Source organism: Lynx rufus, unplaced genomic scaffold (genome assembly GCF_022079265.1).
Source record: "Lynx rufus isolate CCGP_SWC_20201006 ecotype Redwood Valley unplaced genomic scaffold, mLynRuf1.p SCAF_7, whole genome shotgun sequence".
Classification (NCBI taxonomy): domain Eukaryota; kingdom Metazoa; phylum Chordata; class Mammalia; order Carnivora; family Felidae; genus Lynx; species Lynx rufus.
The window spans coordinates 31,939,578-31,960,512 of NW_025814889.1; the positions used below are offsets into that span (position 1 = coordinate 31,939,578).

Below are 20,935 nucleotides of genomic sequence, written 5' to 3' on the forward strand. Positions count from 1 at the left end.
AGGCAATTTTCATTTATCCAGAAGTTTCACTTGCATGGAATGGAGGCCTTCCTTGTAATGCCACATTAGTGCGATGTTACTATTTACATATATAATAATCATACAGATGCCTTTCAAATATAAATCATGATATAATAAGTACAAACACTACACTAAAACAACATTTTCAGTTAATGGTGTCTATGTGATGGCAAAATGTTTATTGATTCAGGAAAGAGGGAATCCATTTAGCTGGGAACAATCTTGGGGAGTTGAATATTAAGATCTAGGATACTTGAGGCGGATATTAGAGTTTTCAGATTTCTATAGGATTCCTGGAGTTCTATCCTTTTTCCTCTCATCTCATCTTTCTCTAAGCCAAATTTACAAACCAAACCATTGAAGAATGACAAGTCTAACAATTAATTACCATTTGGGGGGTATATTGAACAGCCTCATGTACAGAATGCCAGGAATCTGAAAGAAGTCAGGAAGTGACATACGCCCTGAGGGGGGGTAATGACATAGTTATGACACATAAGGGGCATTATTACAGTGTGTGCGGGGCTGCACATGGGAGGAATGGGTAAAAGTCAGGGAGGGATGTGCACTCCATCCCATGCAAGAGCTACTGCTGCCAGCCCATTGATAGCTGGCTGGCTGACAGGTGTGTCCAGAGGCAGCAGGCAGAGGCATGGTGGTGAGCGCTGTGTGTGAAGCATGAGAGGACCCCCCAGAGTCGCTAGGAAAGATAGGTGATCTGGGAGTCAAGAGTAATGTTTGCCAAAAGGTTGGTGAGGGGTTCACCAACAGATACAAAAGCCAGGGAGACAAGCAAGGTTAAGGAATGCAAAGGGATCTGAATAAAAGGTATTGAAACTGAGAATAAACAAGTAATTAATAGTTAAAATGTCAGGGAGTTGTTGAAGTATGTGTGAAGAATATCACAATGGGGCTATAATTTCATCTCTTGAATTGGGAAAAGGCTGTCGTCACTTTTTTGTGTTACACAACATGGTTCCTTTGTAAAGGAGGGTGTGTTGTTATTCCAGGTTCATGGGTGAGGAAACTGGGCAGTGAACCCAAGCCCCTTCAGTCATATCAACATCAGAAGCTGAATTAGGACTGGAATTCACCGCCTTGCAGCATTTTGCTAACAGGTGAGCCTTGATCCGTAATTTTCCAGTGCCAAAAATCTCTTCTTTCCTAGAAAAAGCTTTTGTTTCTAATAAATGTATCTTATGTTTTAATGGGCAGTGGGTTGTGGGGACAGGGGAACTTGTACAAACTTATCCAGTAAAAGTCTTCAGCAATGTTAGCTTAAGAAGTGGCCCGAATTTAGGTGATTTTGCTTGTTTAGAGACACTAGGTTTTTGATGCCTTTACACTGAGACATCAATTCAGTAGTTCTGATTCTATATTAACCATTAAGTATGTGCTGGACTAATGATTTTTATCTAATGATTTTTATATAAATGAATATCTATTCATCTGTTTTTTTAGGCAATGAAGCAAGGGCTTTTCAGGTATGTTTGAACCTTCAGTGGAAATTGCAGAAAATCACTAAAATGTAAGATTATTGAGATTGTTGTTTAAAGCTTTTTGAAAAAATAACTAGATTGATAGGAAATGTGTTCCTGTCACATGTTATTTTTTACCTGAAATTTTCTTTATTTGGTGGTTGAATATTAAAGCCCTAGTTACTTCTAGTTAGTCACAAAATAGCTCAAGGCACTTGCTGTATTCTAGAATGTTCCATAAACAAGTGTAGTTTAGGATTTGTAATAACAATAAGATACCAAGGTGAAATGGGCTAATCCCTTCTTCCTATCTCACCTCTTATGGTAAGGAGTTCTTGTAGAAAAAATCACCTGGTTGCTTCATGAAGGATCCTATCGGTTCTCAAGTAAAGGGCAGAATGAAGCGGTGGAAATCAAGAATCTGAAGGCATGTTTCTCAAAATATGGTGGTCTGTGTGTCATCAATCAGGGTGTTCTGAGATGTGTGACAGAGGTGAATACTCCTGGGCCTTGGAAGAAAAGTTTGGGACAGTGCATGTTAAACAAGCTCATCAGGTTATTCTGTGCATGTTAGGTTTGAGAACCAATACATTTGAAGAGGAAAGACCTAACTTTTGTTAAGGTCAATTCTGCCCGACATAGTCTCTTCTAGACACTCTATCATGTCTGCAATCTCTTTTTATTTTTAAATTTTTTTTAATGTTTATTCATTTTTGAGAGAGACAGAGCACGAGCAGGGGAGGGGCAGAGAGAGAGGGAGGAGACACAGAATCAGAAACAGGCTCCAGGGTCTGAACTGCCAGCACAGAGCTGGACGTGGGACTCAAACTCGTGAACTGCAAGAACATGACCGGAGTCAAAATCAGATGCTCAACTGACTGAGCCACCCAGGCACCCTGTGTCCACAATCTCTGAATGAAAAATAGTTCACTTAATTTTTTTAACACTTCCTGAAGAAACAGATTCATGTGCATTCATTGTGTTCCTTTTCAAGAAATGAAAATACATTTGGGAGGGTTAAGGGGCCCTCACCTATGTTCACATAGAGAGTAAGTCTTACTGATGTCTGAAGCCAAAGCAAGATGTACAAATGAAATACAAACAAAACTATAAAACTAATAAAAATTCAAATTGGCAACGTTGATGTGAGACAGCTGGTGTTGTTTGCTGAAACTAAATCTTACATGTTAGGTTTATAGCAGAAAGATATAGCTTTGGGTCCAGCTCTATTTTTGATTAAAGTAATATGACCGCAGGCAAAGCTTTGTTTGCTAAATCAGAATAATTAGACTTCATACTTAACCAAACTTTCTAGCAAGCAATCCTTCAATGAGGTCTCCCTGTATCTTTCAGACACCCACAGTCCTCTAGATCAGGGGTTTTTCTTTTTTCTCTAAAAGGCCAGATAGTAAATCCATAGGTTTTATAGGTTAAGAGACAAAATTGAGGCAGGTACTTATATAATAAGAAAATGTCTTGTCACACAAATCGGTACTGCTGAATAGTGATACCAATCATAAGCATGTGATTTCAATAGGAAATATTACTTGAGTCATTTATAGAATTCTATTATATTCTTTCCTTGACATGTACCTTTTAGTATGTTACTGTAGATTAATCAGTTCAATTGAAAGTTAAGTGGAAGTTAGATGGATTTTGCACAATTAGATGGATTTTGAAATATTTGACTTTTCTTTTGCATGTGAAGCAAGGTCCAAAAAATACTTCTGGAACTGTAGGTTGAGCTTGGAAAATATATTCTCTGAAAATTCGTGTGGGGTGGAGATTTAACTTCTTGTTTTAATTTTTGACAACATAGGAAGTAAATACAGCAGCTTGATACTACTTGTGATTCAAACAACATTAGTTGTCATCAAAATGACTTTACTGAAGTGTAAGTTTTGTATGTAAGCTCAGCTTTGCCTAATAGTTTTAGGTTCAATTCATTAAGAAACATCAAATCTGCAGCAAAAGCTAAGTTCCAAATTCACTCACTGTTAATTAACAGTGATTGAAGAAAGTCCTCATTCAGAGGAATTTCAATCTTGATCCTGGGCTGAATATAATCTCAATATAATTTCATCAGTGCTAAAATGTCACACTGCTGTATGGTAGGACAATTAAGGATTTACTTCTATCTATGACAAAATTTATGGTGCTGAAGATATTAAGTCCATGAGAGTAGAATTTCACTATTGACACTGCCAATTCCATAAGACATGATATCAAATATGCTCCTCAGAAGTACCTGCTGATAAGGGCATCTGGATGGCTCAGTCAGCTAAGCAACCGAATCTTGATTTGGGTTCGGGTCATGATCTCAGTGCAGAGCCCACTTGGGATTCTTTCTCCCTCTCTCTCTGCTCCTCCCCAACTTGCACACATGCTGTCCCTCTCTCAAAATAAATAAACATTAAAAAAGAAGTACCTGCTGATAAATAATACAATGAATATAATGTAGTCTTTAAACACCTTAAATTTTCAAAATCTGTAAATTCATCCAACTAAGAGCTTTTCTTCTCCACATATATTTTTATCACCATCAGTTATAGCACATCTTAGCAGATTCTACTTCAGGTTGTACTAGATTAGTGTTTTCTCACTGTTTTCAAAAATATTCTCAATTATAATTGTTTCATACAGACCATTCATAGGTGAAACTCAGTGACTTTGGATCTGTCATTAGTCCTTGAAAAAACAACTGAACAGTATGTTGACTTATCAAAAGCCAAGGAAAACCCTTTGAAATCATTTGGCTTCTTTTTATTTTTTTTATTTTTTTTTTTTAATTTTTTTTTTTTCAACGTTTATTTATTTTTGGGACAGAGAGAGACAGAGCATGAATGGGGGAGGGGCAGAGAGAGAGGGAGACACAGAATCGGAAACAGGCTCCAGGCTCTGAGCCATCAGCCCAGAGCCTGACGCGGGGCTCGAACTCCCGAACCGCGAGATCGTGACCTGGCTGAAGTCGGACGCTTAACCGACTGCGCCACCCAGGCGCCCCCATTTGGCTTCTTTTTAAATGGACTATTGATATTGCTTCCAATGTCCTAAACTCTTTTGAGTCACTTTCCCCCCCAAAGTTAATAGTCTTAAACCAGTTTATTTTCTCTGGACACATTTCTTTGGCTTGGAATCAAATATGACTTAATTAACACCACTGGTCAATGACTCGCTTTATCTAACAAATGAACTATTTGGAAACTTACTTCGGTTGCAGCTTCATTTCAAAAAAATTAGTGAAAAAAATTATACCTTAATGAAGTATTCCTTCTTCTACTTTCCACTTTTTCTGACAAGTGCTTTCCTGTAAGTTGGGAATATTGTTATGATTGCTTAGTCCTAAGTAATACTGACAGATACTGTAGGCTTAGCACAGTGATAACATCACTTCATAATAAAAAACACAGTTCTTTGTCATCCAATTGATGACAAAATAATCCATAATCCATTATGTCTTACACGTGTAATATTTGAAGTTTACTTTTCTCCCATTTTTGTCTTGACATGATGTGCATGAACTTGTCATAAAAAATTATAGGCCCCTCCCCCTGGTGCTCCAGCCTGACTTCCCTCCCAGACCCAACCTGCAGAAAGGCTGCCCAGAGGAGGAGAGGAGGGGAGGGTGTGTGGGTCTGTGTGGGCGCTGATGTTCTAGAACTTCCACGCTACCCCCAGCTGCACGAGGAAGTTGGATCTGGCCTTCTTCAGGATCTGTCCTTCTTTGGGTTCCCAAGGTGTCCCACCAGATGTCAGAAGTGGGTGGAGAATTCTGGGAGAGCAGACTTAGAAGATAAAACACCTGATCAACTAAATAAACATTATCAATTATGTGCCAAACATTTTGAGACCTCTATGATCTGTAGAACTAGTCCTTATGGGACAGTTCTTGGAGATAATGCAATACCAACAATATTTGTTTGTTCTTGCCAGTCATTCAAACAATCCACATAGTAGACACAAAAAACTAACAAAAGAAATAAGTGAAGATAAAATCAAGAAACTGAAACAGAAAAAACGATGAAAATTCTGAAGAGGAATAAAAACAAAGAAATAAATGACAGCAATGCTCAGAATCCCAGTGCGGAAGAAGGGGCTGAAGAACAGGATGAAGACATTTTTCATCAACTCTTGAAAAGAAAGAAAAAAAAGAATACTTAAAATCTTTATTTGAAATTTTGATTCTTTAAAAAAATTTTCTAGTTTATTTATTTTGAGAGAGAGACAAAGAGAGAGACAACAAGCAGGGGAGGAGCAGAGAGGGAGAGAGGGAGTGAGAGAGAATCTTAAGCAGCTCTGCACTGACAGTGGGGCCAAACTCATGAACAGTGAAATCTTGACCTGAGCTGAAAGCAAGACTCATATGCTTAACCTACTTAGCCACTCAGGTGCCCCTGAAATTTTTATTCTTATGGGAAAACAAGACATGCCTCTGGAAGGGCATGAAACTGATGAACTCCCAGAGGATCTCTTTGTTCAAGCACTGCTGGAGCGTGGGATAAATTCTGGTGAAGAAGTTGATAGAAAGCATTGAGACAATAGCAGTTAACACATTGTTCTGCTTGAAAACATAGCAGAGGCAGATGCTAGAGATCTGTGAGAGCTGCATTTGGGAGGAAACCCTCGGGGAGTGAGAGGCTGCCACTTCCTCTTTTCCATGATCACTGATGCCATAGTGGCCATATCAGGGAAGAATATTTGTCTGTGTTGGTGAGGTTTGTTGATGAATCTCATAACCTGAGAGAGGAATTTGTAGGCTTCTTGCCTTATGAGGTTGATGCAGAAATTTTGAAATTTCATACTGTTGATAATGGAGAAGTGGGGATTAAGCTGGAGTATTATCATGGCCAGGCTTACATTGTGTCCAGTGGATTTGCTTCCAAAATGAAAGTTGTTGCTTCTACACTTTTAGAGAAATATCCCCAAGCTGTCTATACACTTTGCTCTTCCTGTGCCTTAAATATTTGGTTGGCAAAATCAGTGCCTGTTGTGAGAGTACCTGCTGTATTAGGAACAATAGAGGAAGTTTGTTCTTTCTTCCATTGATCTCCACAACTGCTTTTAGAGCTTGAACTGAAGGAAATTTGTCATTCCCAGTGGACAGGCAGGCATGATGCTTGTGAAATTTTAGTGGACCTCCTGCAAACACGTGTTTTATGTTTAGATGGTATAGTGATACACACCTTGGGTGGAATAACTATATAGCTGGTAACTATATAGCTGAGAACAGCTTTTGATTTCATTCTTACCATTGTTGTTCCTAAAAATATTCTATCTTTTACAAGAGCCTTTGGGAAAAATCTCCAGGGGAAAACTTCTGATGTCTTCTTTGTAGCCAGTAACTTGACTGCAGTGCTGCATTCATTAAATGAAATGATGGAAAATATTGAAGTTTATCATGAATTTCGGCTTGAAAAAGCTATAAATTTGGCAACCAAATTTGATATTCAGCTGAAACTCCCTGGAGAATTCCACAGAGCCCAGCGAGGTAACCTGGAATCCCAGCTAACTTCTGAGAGTTATTATAAAGAAACTCTAATGTCCCAACAGTGGAACTCATTATTCAGGAACTGAAAGATACATTTTCAGAACAGCACCTCAGAGCTCTTAAATGCTTATCTCTGGTACCCTCTGTCATGGGACAGCTCAAATTTAATACACTGGGAGGGGGGGGGCACCATGCTGACATGTACAGAAGTGACTTGCCTAATCATGACACACTCTCACCTGAGCTGCATTATTGGAGAATCAAGTGGAAACACAGAGGGAAAGACATAGAGCTTCCATTCACCATTTATGAAACCCTGCACCTGCAAGACATCAAGTTTTTCCTAGTGTTTATGCATTGCTGAAAGTCCTATGTATTCTTCCTGTGATGAAGGTTGAGAATGAATGCTATGAACATGGGTAAAATTGCCTCAAAGCATACCTGAGGAACACTTTGACAGACCAAAGGTCAAGTAACTTGGCTTTACTGAACCTAAATTTTGATATAAAACATGATCCTGATTTAATTGTAGACACATATATCAAACTCTACAACTAAGAGCTTCCTACAGATAACTCAGAAACCATTGAAAATACCTAAGAGACCTCTAAAGTGAGCTTTATCTTGGGTACCTGAGTGGCTTATTCAGTTAAGCTTCTGACTTCAACTCAGGTCATGATTTTGCGGTTTGTGAGTTCGAGCCCCGGGCCAGACTCTGTGCTGACAGCTCAGAGCCTGGAACCTGCTTCAGATTCTGTGTCTCCGCTCTCTGCCAGTCCCCCACTCACGCTCTGTCTATCTCTGTTTCAAAAATTAATTAACATTTAAAAAAGTTAAAAAAAATAAAGTAAGCTTTCTCTTATGCTTGTTATTTGGAAAAATCTGTAAAAAATGTGAAAACATCTTATGGAAAAGCTGTCCGGTGTATATAGACCATTTAATCACTAATATCTTGTTTGAAAATATTTTTTTAATGTTTATTTTCAGAGACACAGAGAGAGAATGCAAACAGGAGAGGGGCAGAGAGAGGGAGAGAGAGAATCCCAAGCAGGCTCTGCACTGTCAGTGCAGAGCCCAATACAGGGCTTGAACCCACAAACTGTGAGATCATGACCTGAGCCAAAATCAAGAGACCACACTCAACTGACTGAGTCACCCAGGTGCCCCACTCACTGAATATCCTGACCTATTGACTTCTCATGGAGTATGTTAGCCATTGATAATCTGCCTATTTAAATGGCCCCTGATTGAACTCTCATGTTTTGGAGATATAACTGTTATTCCAGAAGATAGCATTGAAAGTGCCATATTACACTTCTATAGGATCTCTGCTAATGGCACTTTGAAATTCTTTTAGTTAAGTCATTTTAGACATAACATTTATTATCACTGGATCCAATTGTTGGGTATTGAGTTATCACTTCTTAGAAGAAATAGATTTTGAAGAGGTGTGGGAGGAAGGAATACATTTTATAAAATGTTATAATGAAATTCACAAGTGACCTTTGAATAGTAGGAATGTTAAGTATGTTAAAGATCTGTGGGGCACCTGCGTGGCTCAATTGGTTGGGTGTCTGTCCTGACTCTTGATTTTGGCTCAGGTCATGATCTCACAGTTCATGGGATCCAATCCCGAGTCCGGCTCCATGCTGACAGCACACAGCCTGACTCGGGATTCTCTCTCCCTCTCTCTCTCTCTGCCCCTCCCCCACTCAGACACATTCTCTCTCTCACTCAAAATAATGAAATAAACATTACCAAAAAATCCTGTAATGGACAGTTAAGGGAGTTACCAGACAGTGAGAGAGAAACATGTGAGTTTGCCAAGCAAGGATTTCAGTGTAGATTTTGTCTTTATCAAATGAATTTAGAGGAACAAGTTACAGTTAAAAGTGTAAATGGGCAAGCCTGCCATTGTTGTGCATCAGTTTGTTGCTGTTTAGACTCTTCTGTTGAGCCTCCATCTTCATAAGCTTTTTAGCAGGTATATGTCGAACACCTCTGTTTCATGGTCAAGACAGGATCAGAGGCCATGGACACCAACAACTGATTTGTCTGTTTTCCTCTTTTTCCATGGCTGTATGTACTGCTTCATCTCATCTTATAAACAAAACTGGAAAACTTACAAAAATAAGTGCTTTGTGGTTTATCTAGAAATAATACAGAAAATATTGCCGTTATTTTTGGTGAAGAAAATTGATTTTGTATAGTTTATTTCAATCTAAATAAAATGTGAATTTAAAAAATATATATAAAATGTCATGCTATGGCAATATGTACAACACTCAAAATGCTGTTGAATTAAAAATTGTGACACTGCTTGTGTCACTGAGCAGTTCCGCACAGCGATAGAGGACATCATACAATCCCTGTCATAACTACTCAACTGCCATTGAAGTACACAACATGTAAACAAATGAGTATGGCCATGTTTCAATAAAGCTTTATTTATGGGCACTGAAAAGAATTTCATGATGTTCACATCACAAGATACTATTCTTCTGATTTCTTTTCCCATCATTTAGAAATCTAAAAACCACTCAAAAACTGGACCACACAAAAACTGGCAACAGGTGGGCTTTGGCCCATGGACTGGTTTGCCCACCACTGCCCTAGATTTAAACTCAGGCCTTTTTAAAAATCATGACTTTAACTTCTGGTACCCTTCCCAGGGTGGGATTGTATTTTCAGCCTAATTTCTCAAAGTAGAAAAAAAAAATGGGTCTCCTAGACGTTTCAAACATAACCAACCAGCAGTTTGGAAAGGGGGGCCCTGAGATAGCACATCGCTATGGAAATTCAGTCGCTCTCCTCACCCCTAGGATGGTCTTCTACTAATATCTCAGAAAGAAAACAAGAGCAGTAGGGTCAGAGAAAGCACAGTCTCCCTGTCAGACTGAGAATTTGATCCAGTTTGTCCTTTGTCTATTTCCACTTCCAATGCCTTTTTCTGTTCTTTTCTGGGCCCTCCTGCTCCCAAAGCACAACTTATTCTGTAGTGGTATCATGTTACCTGATTCTTCTTATCACAACCAAGCAACTGATGAACTAATTCCTGCTAACTCCTCTCAGAGTCTGTTCGACAAGACCTTAGAGGGAAGAGAATCTTGAATCATGGGTTTTATTTTAGGTCAAAGCAGAGCAAATCTTACGTGTAAGAGTCTACCTCCTGCAACAATGACCCTGCTCCTGCCATAGCCCCATTCCAGGGTGGACTGAAACCATTCCATCATTCCCACTGCCCTCTTCCCTCTTGGAATTGTCATAGTGTTTCAAGTCTAGGACCTGGATCAGGGACGAGGCTGAGAAAGCATCCAGTTGGCAAACCCTAAAAGATACAAGTTTTTCCTAAAATAAAGTTTCTAAACACTGGCTAAGCATGAGGACTACCTACAAAACTTCAGAAAAATGTGCCTGAGGCCCACCTGAGCTCAATCAGATGGTTTTCCAGGGTTTAAAATCACTCTCCAGTTCTCATCACCAGGCAGGGCCTGTCATCAGGGCTTGATTTCCCTCTGCTACACCCAAATCCCAACTAAAGATAACTGAAGGAACTTTTGAGATCCCTGAATTACCTTAGAATCTAACAGTTAAATTTAAAAATCTTTGGGGGACACCTGGGTGGCTCAGTCAGTTAAGCGTCCAACTTCAGTTCAGGTCATGATCTCGCAGTTTGTGAGTTTGAGCCCCACATGGCACTCCACACTGACAGTATAGAGCCTGCTTGGGATTCTCTCTCTCTCCCTCTCTTTCTCTCTACCTCTCCCCCACTTGCACACTTACTCTCTCTCTCTCTCAAAATAAATATATAAAACTAAAAAAAAATTTTTTTGTAAATTCTTTGGGATTCCTGAAAGGCTTGGTGTGTTAAATAATGAATAGCATGAGCATCAAACCTAAAACTTGAAGAAAGTCAGGGTGAATCCATTACAAGTTGAGAATTTCACTGATTAATATTGGGACCAGGACTCTAAAAGTTTGGATTATCCTGGTATTGACTTCCCTTTAGATTCTCTACAAACCATATTGAGGAAACACTACTGACCTTGGACTTCTCTGAACCAGTCTTTTCTGGAAAGAGTTCTCAAGTACCGTGACCCAAACATGACTTGAGAAAATATGTAGAAATAGAACATAAGAAAGTATTACTAGCATTCTAAAGGATAAGAACAGTGAAGAGGGAAGAAGGAAAGGAAAAGAGAGGAGAGGAGGAGGGGAAAGGAGCAGAGTGGGATGGAAGGAAAGAAGTAAGATATATCATTTAAAAAGCATTTTTAGGGGTACCTGGGTGACTCCATCAGTTAAGCATCTGACTCTTGATACCAGCTCAGGTCTTGCTCTCATGGTTGTGAGTTCAAGCCCCACATTGGGCTTCACACCTAGCACGAACCCTACTTAAAAAAAAAAGCATTTGTACTTTCTTAAAGTGGATGTTGAGAGAAGAGTGTTTCTACTTTTAAGAATGCTATGATATGCTTGGGAATGGTCCACAATAAAAGTCTTAACAATTGAAGGACTAGATATATACTGAGAATATTAGTAGACTGGAGATATATGATAATGAAGATAATAGTGTGAAGAAATAATTTGGGGCATATTATGTTCTACACCTGTATGTTTTCTTGACAAATGGGGAAAAATTAGATAAATGGAGAAGAGAGTTGGAGGTTAGGGTTTCTGCAATACTTTTGGTTGTGGATCTCTGGGTTATTTCTATTGTCACTTACTGAACATACGTTTGCAGTTTTTGCACTTACATAATTTATTTCCTTGGAGGGCATTTTGCCTGTAGTGACTCCCATGTGTACTGGATCTTTACCTTGTACAGCCAGAGTTGAGAACCATTTGAATAGAGTATTGAAAGGACAATGCCAAAGGACTCAAGGTATTCCTCCCACACCTGACTTTAAATGAGGATTTCAGGATGTACAAAGGCATCATGCCACTAAAGTGTGGCCTGTGGTTGCCTTGAGTTAGCTAATTTTCCTTAGCGGTTAAGGACAAAGTGGGCTTTTCAGGGTATGGTGCTCTAAAGCATACAGCTTACAAGGATCAGGAACACAGAATAAGTCTTGGTGGGTTGGTCAAGGCAGAGGCGGACATGCAGCCTCAGTAGCATATCATTGACATGCTTACTTCCTCCCTTCACTCTGAGGGACACACCTGCAAGTCACCTGCAGGAAAGGCTATGAGTCACAATGCAGAAGGCAGCCCCATTCCTCATGTTCTACAAGTGTAATTATCTTTTACAATCTAAATGACATACGCCATCCTTGGGTAGGTTATGGAGAAGAAAAGATGACAGAAGAGGCTTTACATTACCTTCAGATAATTTGTTAAAGGAGAAACTTAGCATGCGTCTCTTGATTACCCTGTGGGAGGGCTGTTGGTTTAAAACTCTCTCAAGCTGGACACAAGCAGACACATTTATTGTTCTATTTGTAAGCCATATAGAGAGGATCCTTTTGTGTAGAACTAACAATATTTCTCAGTGACAGTGAATGAATAGAACAGAATGGAACAAGAGCCCTAATGGAGACTCAGTCACAGAGATCCTCCCTCCAGCAGATGGTGGGTGGGAAATCCTTAGCAGCAAGATAAATCTTAGTCAGGATTCTTGTTTCCTACTTGTGGTTTAGCAAGAATTTGTTGATTTGATTTGAATGGAATTTATTTACTTTCTAAGGCTTACCTTGAAGGATGACATACTGTGAGTAACAATAGCATACAGAACAGCCCTTTCCAGAAGAGACTCATTTCACCTCACCCTAGGACTTTTGCAAAGCTATTCCCTGTATGGGTTCTGCTTACATATTCAAAATTTCCTGGTTTGTCTAGTTCTACAACTGCCAAGTGAAGAATGGACTAAACAGCCCATTGAGGGGAGCAGCTCATAGCTTTCACATAGCAGAGAGCACTCATTTCTGCTGGGATAATCAGCCTGCGTCCAGTGTCTCTAGGCAGTGGAAAGATGGGAGTGGATTTGGTCTGAATTCAGTGGGAAGCCAAGGGAGAGGCTCCTTTGAAGATGCAGGTATGGAAGGAAGATGATGGGGCTCCTGCTCTCATTTGTGATAGAAAAAGATGCCAAGTGTTGATTCCCAGAATTAAGACCAAAGCGACTAATTAAAAAAACAAAACAAAACAAAACAAAACAGTTCAGGCATGACTGTGGCCTTTTGTCTACCTTATAAGTTCCTGATTGAGTTGAGTAATGTCAGGTAAATAGCTGGGAGGCAGAATAAAGTAATTGATTTACAAAGTTGAGAAGGTGATAGGTTAACACCCAGCTGAAAAAGTGAGAGAACCTGAGATTGTAACTGAATCACAATATTTGGCATGCTTATATGAAGTCAGGCCCATGGTCCTCAACAGGCAACTCATTACATTTGATGCATTCAAGTCTGGAAGGATATGAGGTGGGGCTGAACTCTCTATTTGAAGGGGATACTAAAGGCAAAAATACAGTTTGAAGAGATTGAACAAGCATCAGAACCATAAACCGAAATGTTGGGAAGTATTAGACCAAGAATTCTTTTAAACTTTGATTAATATTTAAGGGCCAAAATAGTAAAGGTAGACAACATGCAAAAACAGAGAGATAATGTAAGCACAGAGAAATGGAAATTAGTTTTTAAGATTTTATTTTTAAGTAATCTCTACACCCAACATGGGGCTTGAGCTCAGAACCCCAAGATCAAGAGTTGCACGCTCCATCCACTAAGCCAGCCAGGCACCCTGAGAGATGGAAATTCCAAGAAAGGATAAAAGAATGTTACACATGAAAAATACTGTAACAGAAAGAAAAAAATGCCTTTGATGGATTTATTAGTAGACTGGACATGGCTAAGGAAAGAATTTCTAAGGAAATGACAACAGAAACTCCCAAAACTGAAAAGTAAAGAGAAAAAAAGACTGGGGGGGGGGGGGAGCCAGAGCAGAATATCCAAGAACCGTGGGACAATTACAAAAGGTATAACATACTTGTAACAGGAACACCACAAGGAAGAGAAAGAGTCAAAGGAATAGCAGCAATATCTGAAGCAATACTGACTGGAAATTTTCCCCAAATTAATTTCAGACACCACACCACAGACCCAGAAGCTCAAAGAACCAAGCAAGATAAAGGCTAAAACAACAACAGCAGCAACAACAACAACAAACTATTCATAGGCATATCATATTCGAAGTACAGAAAAGCAAAGATAAGCAATGTTGAAAAAAGTCACAGGAAAAATACACCTTACTTAAAAAGGAGCCTGGGTGGCTCAGTCAGTTAAGCGTCCAACTTTGGCTCAGGTGGTTCACGAGTTTGAGCCCCATGTGGGGCTCTGTGCTGACAGCTCAGAGCCTGGATCCTGCTTCAGAGTCTGTGTCTCCCTCTCTCTTTGCCATTCCCCTGCTTGTACTCTGTCTCTCTCTCTCTCTCAAAAATAAATAAAACATTTAAAAAAAAAAAAGGAGCAAAGATGATGGGGCACCTGGGTGGCTCAGTTGGTCAAGCATCCGGTTCAGTGCTGACAGCTCAGAGCCTGGAGCCTACTTTGGATTCTGTGTCTCTTCTCTCTCTGCCCCCTCCCTTGCTCTCTCTCTCTCTCTCTCTCTCTCTCTCTCTCTAAAATAAAATAAACATTTAAAAAAAGGGGAAAAAAGGAGCAAAGATGAGCATTATATCTGACTTCTGCTTAGAAACCATGCAAGCAAGAAGAGAGTGGAGTGAGATATTTATAGTGTAGGGAGGAAAAACCAACAACCAAGAATTCTATACCCTGTGGAAAATAAAAATAAATAAAATAAAATAAACTTTAAAAAAATTAAAAAATAAAAGATACGAGCTGTCAAAACTCAAGAAATAGATATTCTGAATAGGCCTGTATCAAAAAAATCTAATCAATAATTAATAATCTTCTCAAACAGAAAGCACCAGGCTCATATGGGTTCACGGGTGAATTCTACCAAATATTTAAGGAAGAAATCATACCAATTCTCTACAATCTCTTAGAGGATAGAAGCAAGAGGAATACTTTCTAACTCATTCCTTGAGGCCAGGATTGCCCTAATACCAAAACCAGAAAAAGACATTACAAGGAAAAAAACAAACAAACTACAGATCGATATATGTGTGAACATAGATGCAAAATCTTCAACAAAATAGTAGCAAATAGACTCCAACAATGATAAATAAGAATTATATACTATGACCAAGTGGATTTGTCCTGGGTGGGCAAGGCTGATTCAATATTTGAAAATCACTAATGTAACCCACCACATTAACAGGCTGCAGAAAAAAAACCACACGATTGCATCAAGAGATGCCAAAACACATTTGACAAAATCCAACCCCTATTCATGATAAAAATTCTCACCAAAGTAGGAACTTCCTCAACTTGATATGGAATATCTACAAAAAACCCACAACTAATGTACTTAAAGGTGAGAAATTTGAAACTTTCTAAGATCAGGAACCAGGCAAGGATGTCTTCTCTCACCACTGCCTTTCAGCACCATACTTGAAGTCCTAAGCTAATGCAATAAAACAAGGAAAGGAAATAAATGGTTTACAGGTTGAGAAGGAAGAAATAACTATCTTTGTTCATAGAAGATATGATCACTATGTAGAAAATTCAAAAGAATTAACAACAACAACAACAAAAACCTTCCTGGAACTAATAAGCAAGTATAGCAAAGTGACAATATAAAAGGTTAATATGCAAAAGTCAATTGCTTTCATATATACCAGCAATGAACAACTGAAAGTTGAAATTAAAAACACATTGCAAATTACATTAGCACCCCAAATCAGTGAAATACTTAGGTATAAATTTAACAAAATATGTACAAGATTTATCCGAGGAAAACTACAAAACTTTGATGAAAGGTATCAAATAACTAAATAAATGTAGAGATAATCCATATTCATGGATACAAAGACTTAAGATGTCAGTTATTTTCAACACAATTCCAATCAAAATCCCAGCAATTTATTTGTGGATATCAACAAACTGATTCTAAATTGTGGATGGAGAGGCAAAAAAAAAAAAAAAAAAAATAGCCACCTCAATATTGAAGGAAAAGAACAAAATTGGAGGATTGACACTACTCTACTTCAAGAATTACTATAAAGCTACCACAATCAAGACAGTGTGGCATTGATGAAAGAATAGGAAGAGAATAGAAAGCCCAGAAACAGACTCATATAAATATAGTCAATGGATCTTTGACAAACGAGCAAAAACAAGAGAACAAAGAAGAGATAGTCTTTTCAACAAATGGTGCTGGTAAAACTGGACATCCACATACAACAACAACAACAACAACAACAACAACAAAAAGAATCTACACACAGTCCTTAAACTTTTCACAAACATGCAGAATTGATCCAAATATAGACCTACACATAAAACACAAAACTATAAAACTACTAGAAGACAACATAAGAGGAAACCTAGATACTAAACCCAAATGTTGGTGATGGCAATGACTTTTTTTTATTTAAAAAATTTTTAAATGTTTTATTTGAGAGAGAGAGAGAGAGAGAGAGAGAGAGAGAGAGAGAGAGAGAATGGGGTAGGGGCAGAGAGAGAAGGAGACACAGAATCCAAAGCAGGCTCCAGACTCTGACCTGTCAGCACAGAGTCTAACATAGGCCTCAAACTCACGGACTGTGAAATCATGACGTGAGCTGAAATCAGAACCTTAACCGACTGAGCCACCCAAGAGCCCCGGCAATAACTTTTTAGATACAACATCAAAGTCACAATCCATGAAATAAATATTTGATAAGATAGATTTCATTAAAATTAGAAACTTCTGTTCTGCAAAACCCAATGTACAGAGAATAGAAGTTAAAACACCGACTGGGAGAATTTGCAAAAGACACATCTGATAAAGGATTGTTAAACACGCTGATTGAAAAATAGGCCAAAGACCTGAACAGACATCTTACTAAAGAAGATATACCGATGAGAAGTAAGCATGTGAAAAGATATTTGACATCATGTCATTAGGGAATTGCAAATTAAAACAACAATGAGATACATACCTATTAGAATGTCCAAAATCCAAAACACTCATAACAAATACTGCTAGGGATATGGAGCAATAGGTGCAGGCACTTTGGAAGACAGTTTGGTAAAACTAAACATACTCTAACCATATGATCCAACAATTATGCTCTTTGGAATTTACCCAAAGGAGTTGAAAACTGGGTTACACAAAAAGCTGCATACAGATGTTTATAGCACCTTTATTTATGACTGCCAAAACTTGGAAGCCGCCAAGATGTCCTTCAGTAGGTAAATTAGTAAAACAAAACAAAACAAAACTGTGGTACATCTAGATCATGGAGTATTAATTATTTAGTGCTAAAAAAGAAATGAACTATCAAGCTATGAAAGACATGGAGGACTAAGTGCATATTGCTCAGTAAAAGAAGCCAATTTCAAAAGTATACATACTGTATTCAAGACATTCTGAAAAATGCAGTACTGTAGAGAAAATAAACACATCAGTAGTTGCCAGAGGATGGGTGGGGAGGAAGGAAGAATAGCCAGAGCACATAGGTGGTGAAAACCATTCTGTATGACACATGATACTACAAGAGTGGATTCATGTAATTATATCTTTTTAAAAAATTAGTTTCAGGAGTAGAATTCAGTTATTCATCACTTACATATTACACCCAGTGCCCATCACAAGTGCCCTTCTTAATGCCCATCACCCAATTAGCCCATCCCTCTACCCACCTCCCCTCCAGGAACACTGTTTGTTCTCTAGTTAAGAGTCTCTTATGGTTTGCCTCCTCTCTGTTTTTATCTTATTTTATTTTTCCTTCCCTATGTTCATTTGTTTTGTCTGTTAAATTCCACATGAGTGAAATCATATGGTATTCGCCTTTCTCTGACTTATTTCGTTTCACTTAGCATAATACATTCTAGTTCCATTTACATCATTGAAAATGGCAAGATTTCATTCTTTTTGTTGGCTGAGTATATCATCTTCTTTATCCATTCATCAGTCAATGGACATTTGGGCTCTTTCCACAATTTGGCTATTGTTGATAGTCCTGCTATAAACATTGGGGTGCATGTGCCCCTTTGAATCAGTATTTATCTATTCTTTGGATAAGTACCTAGTAGTGCAATTGCTGGACATGAAGTAGTTCTATTTTTAACTTTTTGAGGAAGCTCCAACCGTTTTCTGGAGTGGCTGGACCAGTTTGCATTCCACCTACAACAGTGTAAGAGGTTTCCCCTTTCTCCAAATCCTTGCCAATATCTATTGTTTCCTGAGTTAATTTTAGCCATTCTGACAGGTGCGAGGTAGTGGTTTTGATTCATATTTCCCTGATGATGAGTGATGTTTGGCATTTTTCATGTGTCTGTTAGCCATTTGTATGTCGTCTTTGGAGAAATGTCTGTTCATTTCTTAACTGGGTTATTTATGTTGGGGGTGTTGAGATTGATAAATTCTTTATAGATTTTGGCTACTAGCCGTTTATCATCCTATACGTCATCTGCACTTATCTTTTCCCATTCTGTAGTTTACCTTTTAGTTTTTTTGATTGCTCTCTTCACTGTGCAGAAGCTTTTTATATTGATGAAGTCCCAATAGTTGATTTTTGCTTTTGTTTTTCTTGCCTCAGGAGATGTGTCTAGTAAGAAGTTGCTACAGCTGAGGTCAAAGAAGTTGCCACCTGTGTTCTCCTCTAGGATTTTGATGGTTTCCTGCCTCACATTTATGTCTTTCATCCATTTTAAATTTATTTTTGTGTATGTGTAAGAAAGTGGTCCAGTTTCATTCTTCTGTATGTCACTGTCCAGTTATCCCACCACCATTTGTTGAAGACTCTGTCTTTTTTTCCATTGGATATTCTTTCCTCCTTTGTTGGAGATTAGTTGACCATATAGTTATGAGTCCATTTCTCGGTTCTCTGTTCTGTTTCATTGATTTATGTATCTGTTTTTGTACCATACTGTCTTGATGATTATAGCCTTGTAATATAGCTTGAAGTTGAGAATTGTGATGCCTCCCACTTTGCTTTTTTTTTTTTTCAACATACTTTGGCTATTCAGGGTCTTTTCTGTTTCCATACAAGTTTTAGAATGTTCGTTTTGCTCTGTGAAGAATGCTGGTATTGATAGAGATTGCATTGGATGTGTAAATTGCTTTGGGTAGTATAGACATTTTAACAATATCTGTTCTTCCAATCCATGAGCATGGAATGTATTTCCATTTCTTTGTCTTCTTTATTTCTTTCATAAGTGTTCTATAGTTTTGTAGAGTACAGATCTTTTACTTCTTTGGTTAGGTTTATTTGTAGGTATCCTATGGTTTTTGGTGCAATTGTAAGTGATGTCAGTTCCTTGATTTCTCTTTCTGCTGTTTCATTATTGGTGTATAGAAATGCAACATATTTCTGTACATTGATTTTATATCTTGCAACATTGCTGAATCATGTATCAGTTCTAGCAATAGTTTGGTGGAGTCTTTTTGGCTTTCTACATTAAGTATCATGTTGTTTGCAAATAGTGAAAGTTTGACTTCTTCTGATTTGGATGTCTTTTATTTCTTTTTGTTTGATTGCTGAGGCTAGGACTTCCAGTACTATTTTGAACAAAGTGGTGAGAGTGGACATCCGTGCCATGTTACTGACCTTAGGGGAAAAGCTGTCAGTTTTTCCCCACTGTGGATGATATTAGCTGTGGGTCTTTCATATATTCATATATGGCCTTTATGATGTTAAGGTATATTCCATCTATCCCTGCTTTGTTGAGGGTTTTTAAAATCAAGAATGGATGTTATATTTTGTCAAATGCTTTTTCTGCATCTATTGACAGGATCATATGGATCTTATCCTTTTTTTATTAATGTGGTGTATCACATTGATTGACTTATGGATATTGAACCACCCCTGCAGCCCAGGAATAAATCCCACTTGATCATGGTGAATAATTATTTTAATGTACTTTTGGATTTGATTTGCTACTATCCTGTTGAGAATTTTTGCATCATGTTCACCAGAGATACTGGTCTGTAATTCTCCTCTTTAGTGGATTTTTTTTTCTTCTGGTTTTAGAATCAAGGTAACGCTGGCCCCATAGAACAAGTTTGGAAGTTTTCCTTTCATTTCTATTTTTTGGAACAGTTTCAGAAGAATAGGTGTTAACTCTTCTTTAAATGTTTGATAGAATTCCCTTGGGAAGCCATCTGGCTCTGGACTCTTGTTTGTGGAGATTTTCGATTACTGATTCAATTTCGTTGCTGGTTATGGGTTTCTTCAAATTTTCTATTTCTTCCTGTTTCAGTTTTGGTAGATTATATGTTTCTTTATTTTATTTTATTTTATTTTTTACACTTATTTATTTTTGAGAGACAGAGAGAGACAGAGCGCAAGTGGGGGAGGGGCAGAGATAGAAGGAGACACAGAATCTGAAGCAGGCTCCAGGCTCTGAGCTGTCAGCACAGAGCCCAATATGGGGTTCGAACTCACAAACTGTGAGATCATGACCTGAGCTGAAGTTGGATGCTTAACTGACTGAGACACCCAGGCACCCCGGTAATTTATATGTTTCTAGGAATTTATCCAATTCTTCCAGATTGCCCAATTTGTTGGCCCATAATAGTCTCTTGTAATTGTTTGTATTTCTTTGGTGTTGGTTGTGATCTCTTCCCTTTCATTTATGATTTTATTTATTGGGTCTTTCTCTCTTTTTTTTTTTTTTTTTGATAAATGTGGCTAAGGGTTTATGAATTTTGTTGATTCTTTCAAAGAACCAGCTCCTAGTTTTGTTGATCTGTTCTACTGCTTTTTTGATTTCTATATCATTTATTCCTGCTCTAATCTTTATTATTCCCCTTCTTCTTCTGGTTTTAGGCTTTATTTGCTCTTCTTTGTCCAGCTCCTTCAGGTATAAGGTTAGGTTGTGTATTTGAGACTTTTCTTGCT

At 38.2% G+C, this 20,935-nt stretch overlaps 1 pseudogene; it reads left to right on the plus strand.

Annotated features, from left to right (window-relative positions):
* The first annotated feature begins 582 nt into the window (after positions 1 to 582).
* LOC124501834 (52 kDa repressor of the inhibitor of the protein kinase-like) lies at positions 583 to 7,587 on the plus strand (annotated as a pseudogene).
* The last annotated feature ends 13,348 nt before the right edge of the window (positions 7,588 to 20,935 follow it).